General features: G+C 42.5%; 1 protein-coding gene across 1 annotated transcript in view; it reads right to left on the bottom strand.

Annotated features, from left to right (window-relative positions):
• Positions 1 to 8,074, bottom strand: part of LOC119411270 (SH2B adapter protein 2) — a 31,505-nt gene extending 23,431 nt beyond the window's left edge. Inside the window, exon 1 of the mRNA XM_037678204.1 lies at positions 8,061 to 8,074. The gene's annotated coding sequence lies outside the window, so the exon portion shown is untranslated. The remainder of the gene's footprint in view (positions 1 to 8,060) is intronic.
• Between the last annotated feature and the right edge of the window lie 1,308 nt (positions 8,075 to 9,382).

Below are 9,382 nucleotides of genomic sequence, written 5' to 3'. Positions count from 1 at the left end.
AAGCATTTAGCGACTATCGGGGTGAGGGCCACTGGCCGATAGTCATTCAGACCAGTCACTGTAGAGCATAACATAATTGTAGCATAACAGTAGCTAAAAGTTGAAACATGCTGAATAAAAGTAAAAAAAATTACTGACTAAAAGAAGCAGAAGGCTAGCTAAAAGATAAATTTAGCAAAAGGGTATCTTATAGCTAAAAGTAACAAAAGACTACCTAGAAGCTAAAAGTAGAAAAAGACTAGCTAAAAAAATTAATGTAGCTAAAGTCACTGAAAGTTGTAGAATGGCAACTAAAAGCTAAAAGTAGTAGAACAGTAGTTAGCAGCTAAAATAAGCTAAAGAGTAGCTAAAGGTAACAGAAGAAAATAAGAAGAGAACAAGTTTGTTGAAGCAGTTTCCAAAGGGCAAAGTGTTTTTTGAAGGAATTAAAGAGCTCTTAATGAATTTCCATGTGGGGTAAAAATAAAAAAAGACGTAAATAAAGATACAAATTTTGAAAAGTACACAAGTTACAAAAATCAAGTCATTGCAGCCGTATTCCAAATGAGCCGAACATTTTCTGAACAGTTACAATAGCACAAACTACGCTAGATGATCCACAGAAAAATAATGCTGAATCAGCACGGACACGACGAATTAGTTCTGCGTTGTTGTCTTGAAGCTCTTACTTAAGAACACAGAACGCTTCTTCCATCAGTGGACAGAATGGGGGGGGGAGGTCCCCCTCCACAAGCCAGCTGCTGAAACAATCAGTAACTGTGGAGGAGACAAGGACAGGCAGACATCCTGCAGGACAGTAGGGTGGCAGAGGCTCCCTGTAGACCCCCACATCCCCACGAAGCTCTTCAGAGCTCGTTTCAGCTCCGATGGAGCAGAAACAGAAAAAAAAGGGACAGAGGATCCTGAAAGTGTTCACCTGCGTCCTTCAGACCTCAGAGGCCCTTTCCTTCCTGTATCTGTTGTCTATCTGTTGTAAATATCTACCACTGCCGCTCCTCCTTGCTTACCCAGGGGTGTGTGTGTGTGTGTGGTGGGGGGGGGGAGATATCTGTCAGATGGCCGGGAGTCCTGTCTGTAACAGTAAACTGACTCTTGAGGGAAGAAAGAGACGTTTCAGAGCAAAAAGGAAGTGATCAGCCACAGCACACGTGATCCTTCCACTCCACGTACAGCCCAGCATCGGGTCGAGGAGCTGCTGAGGAGCCGCTCGGCCCAGACACACGGGGGATTCGTGTTTTTAATACTCTATGGCACTTCCACAGAGCAACACCGCGCGTGCAGTCGAAGAGACGCCTGTATCCAACCTGCTGCGATCAGCCTCGTGCCTGCAGACCCCCCCCCCCCCCCGCTGTGACTGGCTGATGAGGATGATTGGTGACGTTGTGCTCCCACCCCAGGGAGTTTGAGCCGTGTTTTCTAAGATTAGCCTGCTCCACAGCCCGCACACAAGCAGGAGCACGCTCAGTTCTGTACAGCAACGTTCTCCCCAGAACCGCTGGAAGAAGAAGAGAACACGTTTAATATTTGGGTTGAACATGGAGACAAGAGGTCAGCATTTAAGCTGGCATTTCCAGGTAATTACATATATAAACACAGGTTTCATCTTTAGTGTGAAAATGCTCGTTTTCTACGTGACTGAGGGGGAGGAGCCTAAAACACCATAGAGACAACCATGGAGTTCAAGAGATTCCTGGTCAGATTAATGAATGGATTACAGAAGGCTTCAAAACATGAGGGGCTTTGATAATCCATCCTGAAAGCGGCAAAAGTTTAAACTAAATTCTTGGGCGACCTTGTTAGTGCTCAGAATATGTGTCAGGTATCAGTGTCAGCTACTACCACACTAAAGTTCAACCAAAGTTCAGGTCAATAACTGTAAAACTGAGTTGTAGCCATTTTAGTGCTGTTTTTAAGTTCTGGCTGCCATCTTGAATCAGGTCGATCAGTTGTAGACACACATCTAATTATGACTTTTCATTAAAATTGGCAGTAGTTCATGAGATATTTTGCTAACAAACACACAAGACATAAGCAGAAATAATCACTGCTCACCTTCGCCTTTTGACAGTGGGTGGTAAATATGACGTCAGAGTCAGACCAGTACTTAATTTGAGACAGATCCTGCTGGAACAGGATCTGGGAACTCTTTTATTTTGACAGGGTGCATTCCGGTAAGTGTTTGCTTGGATCCAGTATCTCTCAGGCTTACTAATAATAAAGTTATGAGCAAACATGACTGCCTTGAACAAATAAAACTTATATTGGATATGTAAACTGAAAAAAAATTACATAAACACTAATTTTAAACACAACAGCCACTTATGAGCTTCTTATCACATACAAGCTACCTCTTCAAGTAGCATTTCCGCTTCTACCCTTAAAAAGATCTTCGCCCCTAAAAGGGTGGTGGGGGTGAGTGCTAAACGAGCTAACCAGGCAGTCGTACATGGGCAGGAGCCCAGACGGAGGAGGCGACTGGAGGTTTCACATGTGGACAACAATGAGCAGGGACAGTGTGGGGGTAGGATGCTCGACATAAGCGGAGTGTTTACAAATGTAGGTACACAGAGATGTTTAGCAAGCCGTTAAAATGCACCAAAATGCAGGAAATCACATCTACTTTATTCAAAATTTTCTGGGGGAGAACGCCCAGATCTCCCCCCCCACCACCCCCGCCAGTCCGTTATTTACGTTCTGGCATTGATCTGTTTACAAATTAAGCTCTATATCAGACCCAAAACTAGGACTGCTATGGAGTCCAATGTGGAAAGTCAAGCAAAGAAACAGCGAGTTTCTAACAAAGAATAAAAGACGACAACCGAAGAAGACAGAGACGTGAGAAGAACAAACCCAGGAGGTATAGAAAGTATGAGGAGGGAGGGGGTCAGACATGAAGAAAGAGCAGAAATGAGTCAGCCATGACAGATTCTCAACCTCACCTACGTCTAGATCAGTTCACTTCAGAGCAGCCAGGCAGCGACCTTTGACCTGACCTCTGATAACCTCCTTCGTGAGCCTCAATGTTGGTTCTCCCTGTCGCCCCAGAGAGGAGAGGATCTCCATCTGCAGTCAGACTGGCGGGGGTGACTCCATGCGGGCCTGACCCAGACACAGATACACCCAGCTCCACACAGACACTGGATCTGAATTTGCATTAGTGTAGAAATCGAGGAAACAAACACACAATGATAATTGTGTGCTCTGGTGATCATTCACGACGTAAACATTGAGTTGAGTGTGCTCAGGCATCCGTACAGCGACCATTAATAAAGGACAGAGTGCGTGGGAGATCCACGCAGCACCGCTGACTTCTACTTCCTGTCTCTCACCCACCAGGTCTAACTAACTCCACAGAAGACCACAAGCCTCTCCCGGGGACAGACTTGATGTAAAAAGCAGCAACAGGGACGCCAGCAGAATCACATCTGATATTAGTCTTTGCATTTGTGAGCTGTGCTGCAAAAGGAGTCACAATGATGATTTTTTTCAAAACTGAGTTTTTATTATTGTCAAACATTTCTTTCTCAAAAGCTTGAAAATGGCACGCAGTTTGTTGACAGCGATTAATCGCCTGGCAAAGAGCTAGTTTTACTTACACTTTGAGAACTTGATTTTTATTGGTGTAGATCATAAGTTCAAGTGCTCTAATTAAGAAGGTGAGTTTCAAAGCCTAACAATGACACCAAGCATTATACAAAGGGATTTCCTGACACTATGCCAGCCGGCAGAGAAAATGGTCAATTTTTAAGAAAAGCCAAGTCAAGTCAAATTTATTTATAAAGCACTTGTTTATTTATAAAGGCATTAATTTATAAAGGCAGTAAAAAAAATGTAATTAAAAGCATCAAAAATAAAAACATAAAAACAACGAGAAACAATGAAATAGTAAATCAAATCATACTGTGTTAAATATCAGTAAATACAGGTGAGTTTTTAGTAGAGATTCAAAAGCAGGGAGTGAAGTGGCCTGTTTCATGTTGGGAGGCAGCTTATTCCAGAGTTTAGGGCCCACGACTGAAAAAGCCCGATCTCCTCTGAGCTTCCGTCTGGTTTTTGGTACAACCAAAAGCAGCTGGTCAGATGATCTCAGGACCCAAGAATGGTTGAAGTAAGTCAGAGAGGTATGAGGGTGCAAGGCCATTAATGCACTTAAAGTTCAACAGGAGAATTTTAAAACCAATTCTGACATGTACAGGGAGCCAGTGAAGTGAGGACAAAACTGGTGAAATGTGCTCAAACCTATGAGCTTCTGTTAATAGCTGAGCTGCAGCATTTTGGAGAAGCTGGAGACGTGAAAAAGGTAAGGTAAGGTAAGATCTGGTCAACATGGGCTTAAGCTTAGCTATCTGCCTTAACTGGAAGAAGCTTGTATATAGAACAGAGTTAATCTGTATATTAAAGTCAGAGTCTAAAACCATCCCCAGATTCGCAAAAGACTTCTTAAAATAAGGCTGAAGAAAGTCAAGATTTGCAGGATCAGAGACAGCAGTAGAGCTAGGGCTAAACACAAGGACTTCAGTTTTCTGATCGTTAAAACTTGAAAAAAATTGAAGCCATCCATGCCTTGATGTCATCAAGACATTTTACCAGAGGGTGAACGGAGCAAGAACTTTTGGGTTTTAAGTGCAGATAAATCTAACAATCTGTCATCAGCATAAAAACTAAATGAAAAGCCGTTTCCTCAGGTTAGATCCTAAACGGAGCAGATAAGAGTGAAAACAAAAGGGGTCCGAGAATCGAGCCCTGTGGGACCCCACAGGAAAGAGGCACTGATGCAGATACACTATTTCCAAACAACACAGAAACTCCTGTCACTTAGATACAAATGGAACCATTTTAAAACTGCACCTGTAATCCCAACCCAGTGTTCTAACCTTGATATAAGGATACTGTGGTCAACAGTATCAAAAGCAGCAGTAAGGTCCAGGAGTACAAGTATAACGAACTGACCAGAATCATTTGCAAACAGAATGTCATTACAAACCCTAACTAAAGCTGTTTCGGTGCGCTGTAATTGCTTAAAACCAGACTGAAAGATTTCAAAACATCCATTCTCATGCAAAAACTTGTTTAGTTGAATCAAAACTATTTTCTCCAGAAAAGTATTAAAGGTTATTTCATAAGACAAACCTGTTAGAGAACTTTGATTTAAGGTAGATTATATGGTATTTTACTTACTGGGACCACTAGACAGTGTCTATATGGATTCATTTTTAAGTGAACCTAAATTATGGCAAAAATCTGTTTTAGGTATAATCCATTCATTATGACTTATTTTGTCATCGCTTTTTTTTTTTTTTAAAGCACAGCATCTTTTATGCTTTTCTAAGGCCAGCTCTGTGTTTGTCATTTGAAATAATGGTTTGAGTCAAAAACACCACAAACAGGTCCCAGCTTTACAAAAATCAGGAATTGGAATCGGTCTGGAAAACTGCAATCAGTGCATCTTCAGGAGGATATTAGAAATAAAAAAACAGTCAGAGAGCAACTAAAGTTTTAAAAGCCTGCACAGTTCATATGTTGCATGGTAAACAGATTCAGGGATTAGCAGCTGCCGAGACAAACGCTTCCCCATCTCTATTTTTGTCTCCGCACATCTGTTCGGGCGACCTCGGCGCTCCGAGAGAGGGATGATAAACAATGATGACGGAGTTTATCCTGGATGAGCCAACACATTTAAAACCAGTCTAAATGTTTGTATCATTCTGGTGCTTTTTGTTCATTAAACACAGTACACCTTGTGAAACACCTGCTAAACAGGGATCAAAATATTGTCAAAATGTTGTCTTTCGAAGAATACCGCTCAAAAAAGGCATCAGGTATGATCGGCTCATTACAGGTATGTAAAGCACTGTTTGGCACCGTGTTGTAGAGCGCTTGCCCCATCATGTTTGCTTGGTTGCTAATAAACAAACACCAATCTTTCTAACGTTTCGTATTGTGGGAGGAAACCAGAAAAATAAAGCCTTACGTAGGCCTGTCACAATAATTAATTTCGCTGGGCGATTAATTGTCTCAGAAATTATTGCGATAAACAATAATATTGTTTGAAATTTGACAATAATTAATAATTATTGTCAAATTTAAGAAGAAATTTTTGTTAATTTGTTTTGAGTGTAGTATCTTTTTTCAACTACCGGATGCAGTATAAGATTGTTTGAACCGAAGGATGGATAGTGAGGAAGCAAGCAGCGTCTCTCTTTAAGAAAAATGGGAGGGAGGCCCCTTGACGTGACATGGGCTGTCCCTCTTCAGTTCTCAAAATGGCGGGCGCTCGGTGTGGTTTGAGCTCTTTAGCACAGCCTTTTTCACACTAAGCTTTTAATAAAAAAATCAGTAAACAAGTTCTCAGCTTCTTTTTGCAGAGAAAAACATTTTATACAAAGGCACGGGTTTCAACCATGAATTTTAGAGCTTCGACAAGACGCAGGTTCCCCCCCCCCCAGGTCGGCCTGTTAGCTTAGCTCGTAGCTTAGCTTCTCAGCTTAGCTGCTTTTAACGATCCAAAAACGCAATTTTGGACAAATCCAGCGTCTTCAGAAAAAGAGAGACACGAAGAAACGATAAAGCCGATAAATGAAAATGAGGTTGATCATTTTCATTTATCATGCGATTAATTGATGTATTGTTTATTACGATAGGCCTAGCCTTACGCGTGAACGGATGCAAACTCCACACAGAAACATTCCTGTTGGGACGTGCAACAATCGGCTGTAAAAGTAAATGGTGTGAATAAGAAACAGCTGGAGGAGCATTTAACAACTAATTAGGTTAATTATCTGTTCAGACCGGGCATTAAAAAAAGAGCATTAGAAGTAAAAATGGGCAGATGTTCGTCAGTGTGAGAAGAAGTTTCTCTAAAAATAGTGGAATAATTTCAGAATTAGACTTTAAATATCTAATCACAAACGGTTCATAAAGCCATCAGAAGGAGGAATAGGAGCTCAAAAGGATGAGACTGAACGATCTTCAGGTTTTGTTTGGACGTCACTGCACGGGCTCAGGAACACCTCCACAAATCACTGTCGGTAAACACCGTGCCGTCCATGCAGGTTAAAGCTCTATCGTGCAAAGAAGAAGCCAACTGTGAACACCGTTCAGGAACGCTGCCGACTTCTCTGAACCAAAGCTCATTTAAAACGGACTGAGGCAACGTGGAGACTGTTCCGTGGTCAGGAAAACCAACGTTTGAAATTCTTTTTAGAAACCACCCACGCCACTTCCTCCAGAAAAACTAAAGGGACCCTTCCATCTGTTATCAGCACACAGTTCAAAAGGCTGCCTCTCTGATGGTATGGGGGTGCTTTCGTGCCTTTTGCACATCTGGGAAGGCACCATCAATACTGAGTAATATGTACGGGTTTGAGAAGAACATATCCAGCAAAGACTCATGGTCCATCAGACAAAGAGAGGACAACATCCTCGTCTGTCACTGGTCAGGCGTTCACAGACTGTTGCTCTGTTCTGCACCGACTCACACGATCAGGTCACAAGAAGGATTTCTCTCAGCGGAACAAGCTGTGGAACTTTGTAAATCTCTTATTTTAGAAGGATCGTTGTTAAACATGACGTATGAGGAGAAACTGAAACATGAGAAGATGATGACCAGGTCAGCAGAGGCTTCCCACGAGGAGGAACATTTCAACCAAAAGGCCTGAATCATGTTGAAATCAGACTTCATATTAACTGCAGAGTGAAGCCCATAAAATGTTACATGAGAGAAAGTCAATAGCAGGCCTGAACTGGGCCCGTGCAGGCCCACAGAACCCTCCGAAGCCCTCCAGGGGAGGTGGAGGAGGATGTGGACTTCATGAATGGGACTCTGCTGCAGCCTCTGACAGCTCCGGGTCCAGACTGCAGAACCATGAATGGGAGTCAGAACAATGACTTTGGATCATCAGAACCCATCAAGGCCCTGGATTGGTCCTGGGACTGACTTTGCTCCAAGAGCTCTGTTCAAAATGGGGTTTCCAAGAAATCCAGCACAAAATAAATGAAGACCGAAAATAAAAATAAACGGGAAAAAAATTAAATAACGGGCAGCAACCGGTAGGACTCACCTCAACGGAACGAGGCTGCTTTCATTGAGCCGATCCCGGTTCTGTTCCTCCCTCTCCTCCCCCTCAGCGAAGATGCTCAGTTTCCAGAACCGGTCCTGGTTCCGCCTCCCGGACTCAGCTGGGGCTCCTCGGTCCGGTTTACAGGAGCTCGGAAGCGGTCAGATCCTCCTCCATCTCCGCCCGACGCACCGAGCTGCTGCTGAACTGAACTCTGATCCGAGAACCGTCGAAGTAGACACCGACACGACTTCCGGCGGAGACCTTCACAATAAAACTCCGAGTCGCCGCACACTAACATAGAGAAAAACTGTTCCGGGGGGGGGCACGGTTACTGAAAGAGAACAGCTAGAACAGCTCATGGGCCGGATATCCAGCAATTAAAGTCATCATGTAAATAAACCAAGTATAACAATTATCTTTTAACATTTTGCTGCATTAAATCCCAAATGTAACTCAAAAGTGTAATTTAAAAAAAAAATCCGTCAAGATTTACTTCCTTATAATAGTTATATTCTAATATGAAACATTATTATAAACAAAAATGACACATTATGCCTCCTGTTTACCACAAATGTTATTCAGCCAAAGCTGTACGCTTTTCAAAATAAAAGAAAAATGTTGACCGTTTTTAATGTCCCCCTGAATGACTGACCAGTTGCTGTTCCAGGTGGGTCCATTAAAAACCAGTTCTCATTTACAATGAAATGGCTGCACAGACCAGTTCTTCGTGAAGTGTCCACGTCCCACTCAAAGAGGCGGAGCAGAACTCAGCTGGGTTGAAAGCGAGCACGATGCGTGTCCAACGTATTAACTCAATATGGTTCTCTGGACATTCAAAAAATAAAATTAAAGAAATAAATAAAAAATTGTAGAACTCACTTAATCCTATTTGTGGTTAACTGTTATTTTAAACTACACTTCAGCTGCTGTGCGTCCTCGTCAGTATTCCCCCAGTAATAAATCTGTTTGTTGTTTAATCGCGGGCGATCACGTACTGATATGATCAGTTTATCAGAACTCACCCCACACACACAGCGGGGGAGAGAGAAAGAGAGAAAGATCGAGCATATTAAAAATAAAAAATAGCATGTAGCCATTTTTTTGTCTTTCTTCAAATAATGCCAAACTTTTGGATTTGATCTTACCGGAGGAAGAGCAGAGAAAACAGGCCAACAGCGCGTCGTGTTTGAGATGAAACACCAAAAACAGATTTCCTCCTCCCCCACTGCCACCTGCTTCGTACTAGCCAGGTTATTGTTTTAGCCCTTAACCCAACAAATCCAATCCTCTCAGAGTGGATTATAATGAGGCTAATCTCACCG

Source organism: Nematolebias whitei, chromosome 6 (assembly GCF_014905685.2).
Source record: "Nematolebias whitei isolate Nwh7 chromosome 6, NemWhi1, whole genome shotgun sequence".
Lineage (NCBI taxonomy): Eukaryota > Metazoa > Chordata > Actinopteri > Cyprinodontiformes > Rivulidae > Nematolebias > Nematolebias whitei.
The sequence above is the reverse complement of the archived record's forward strand: the minus strand, read 5'-3'. Positions and strand labels throughout refer to the sequence as shown.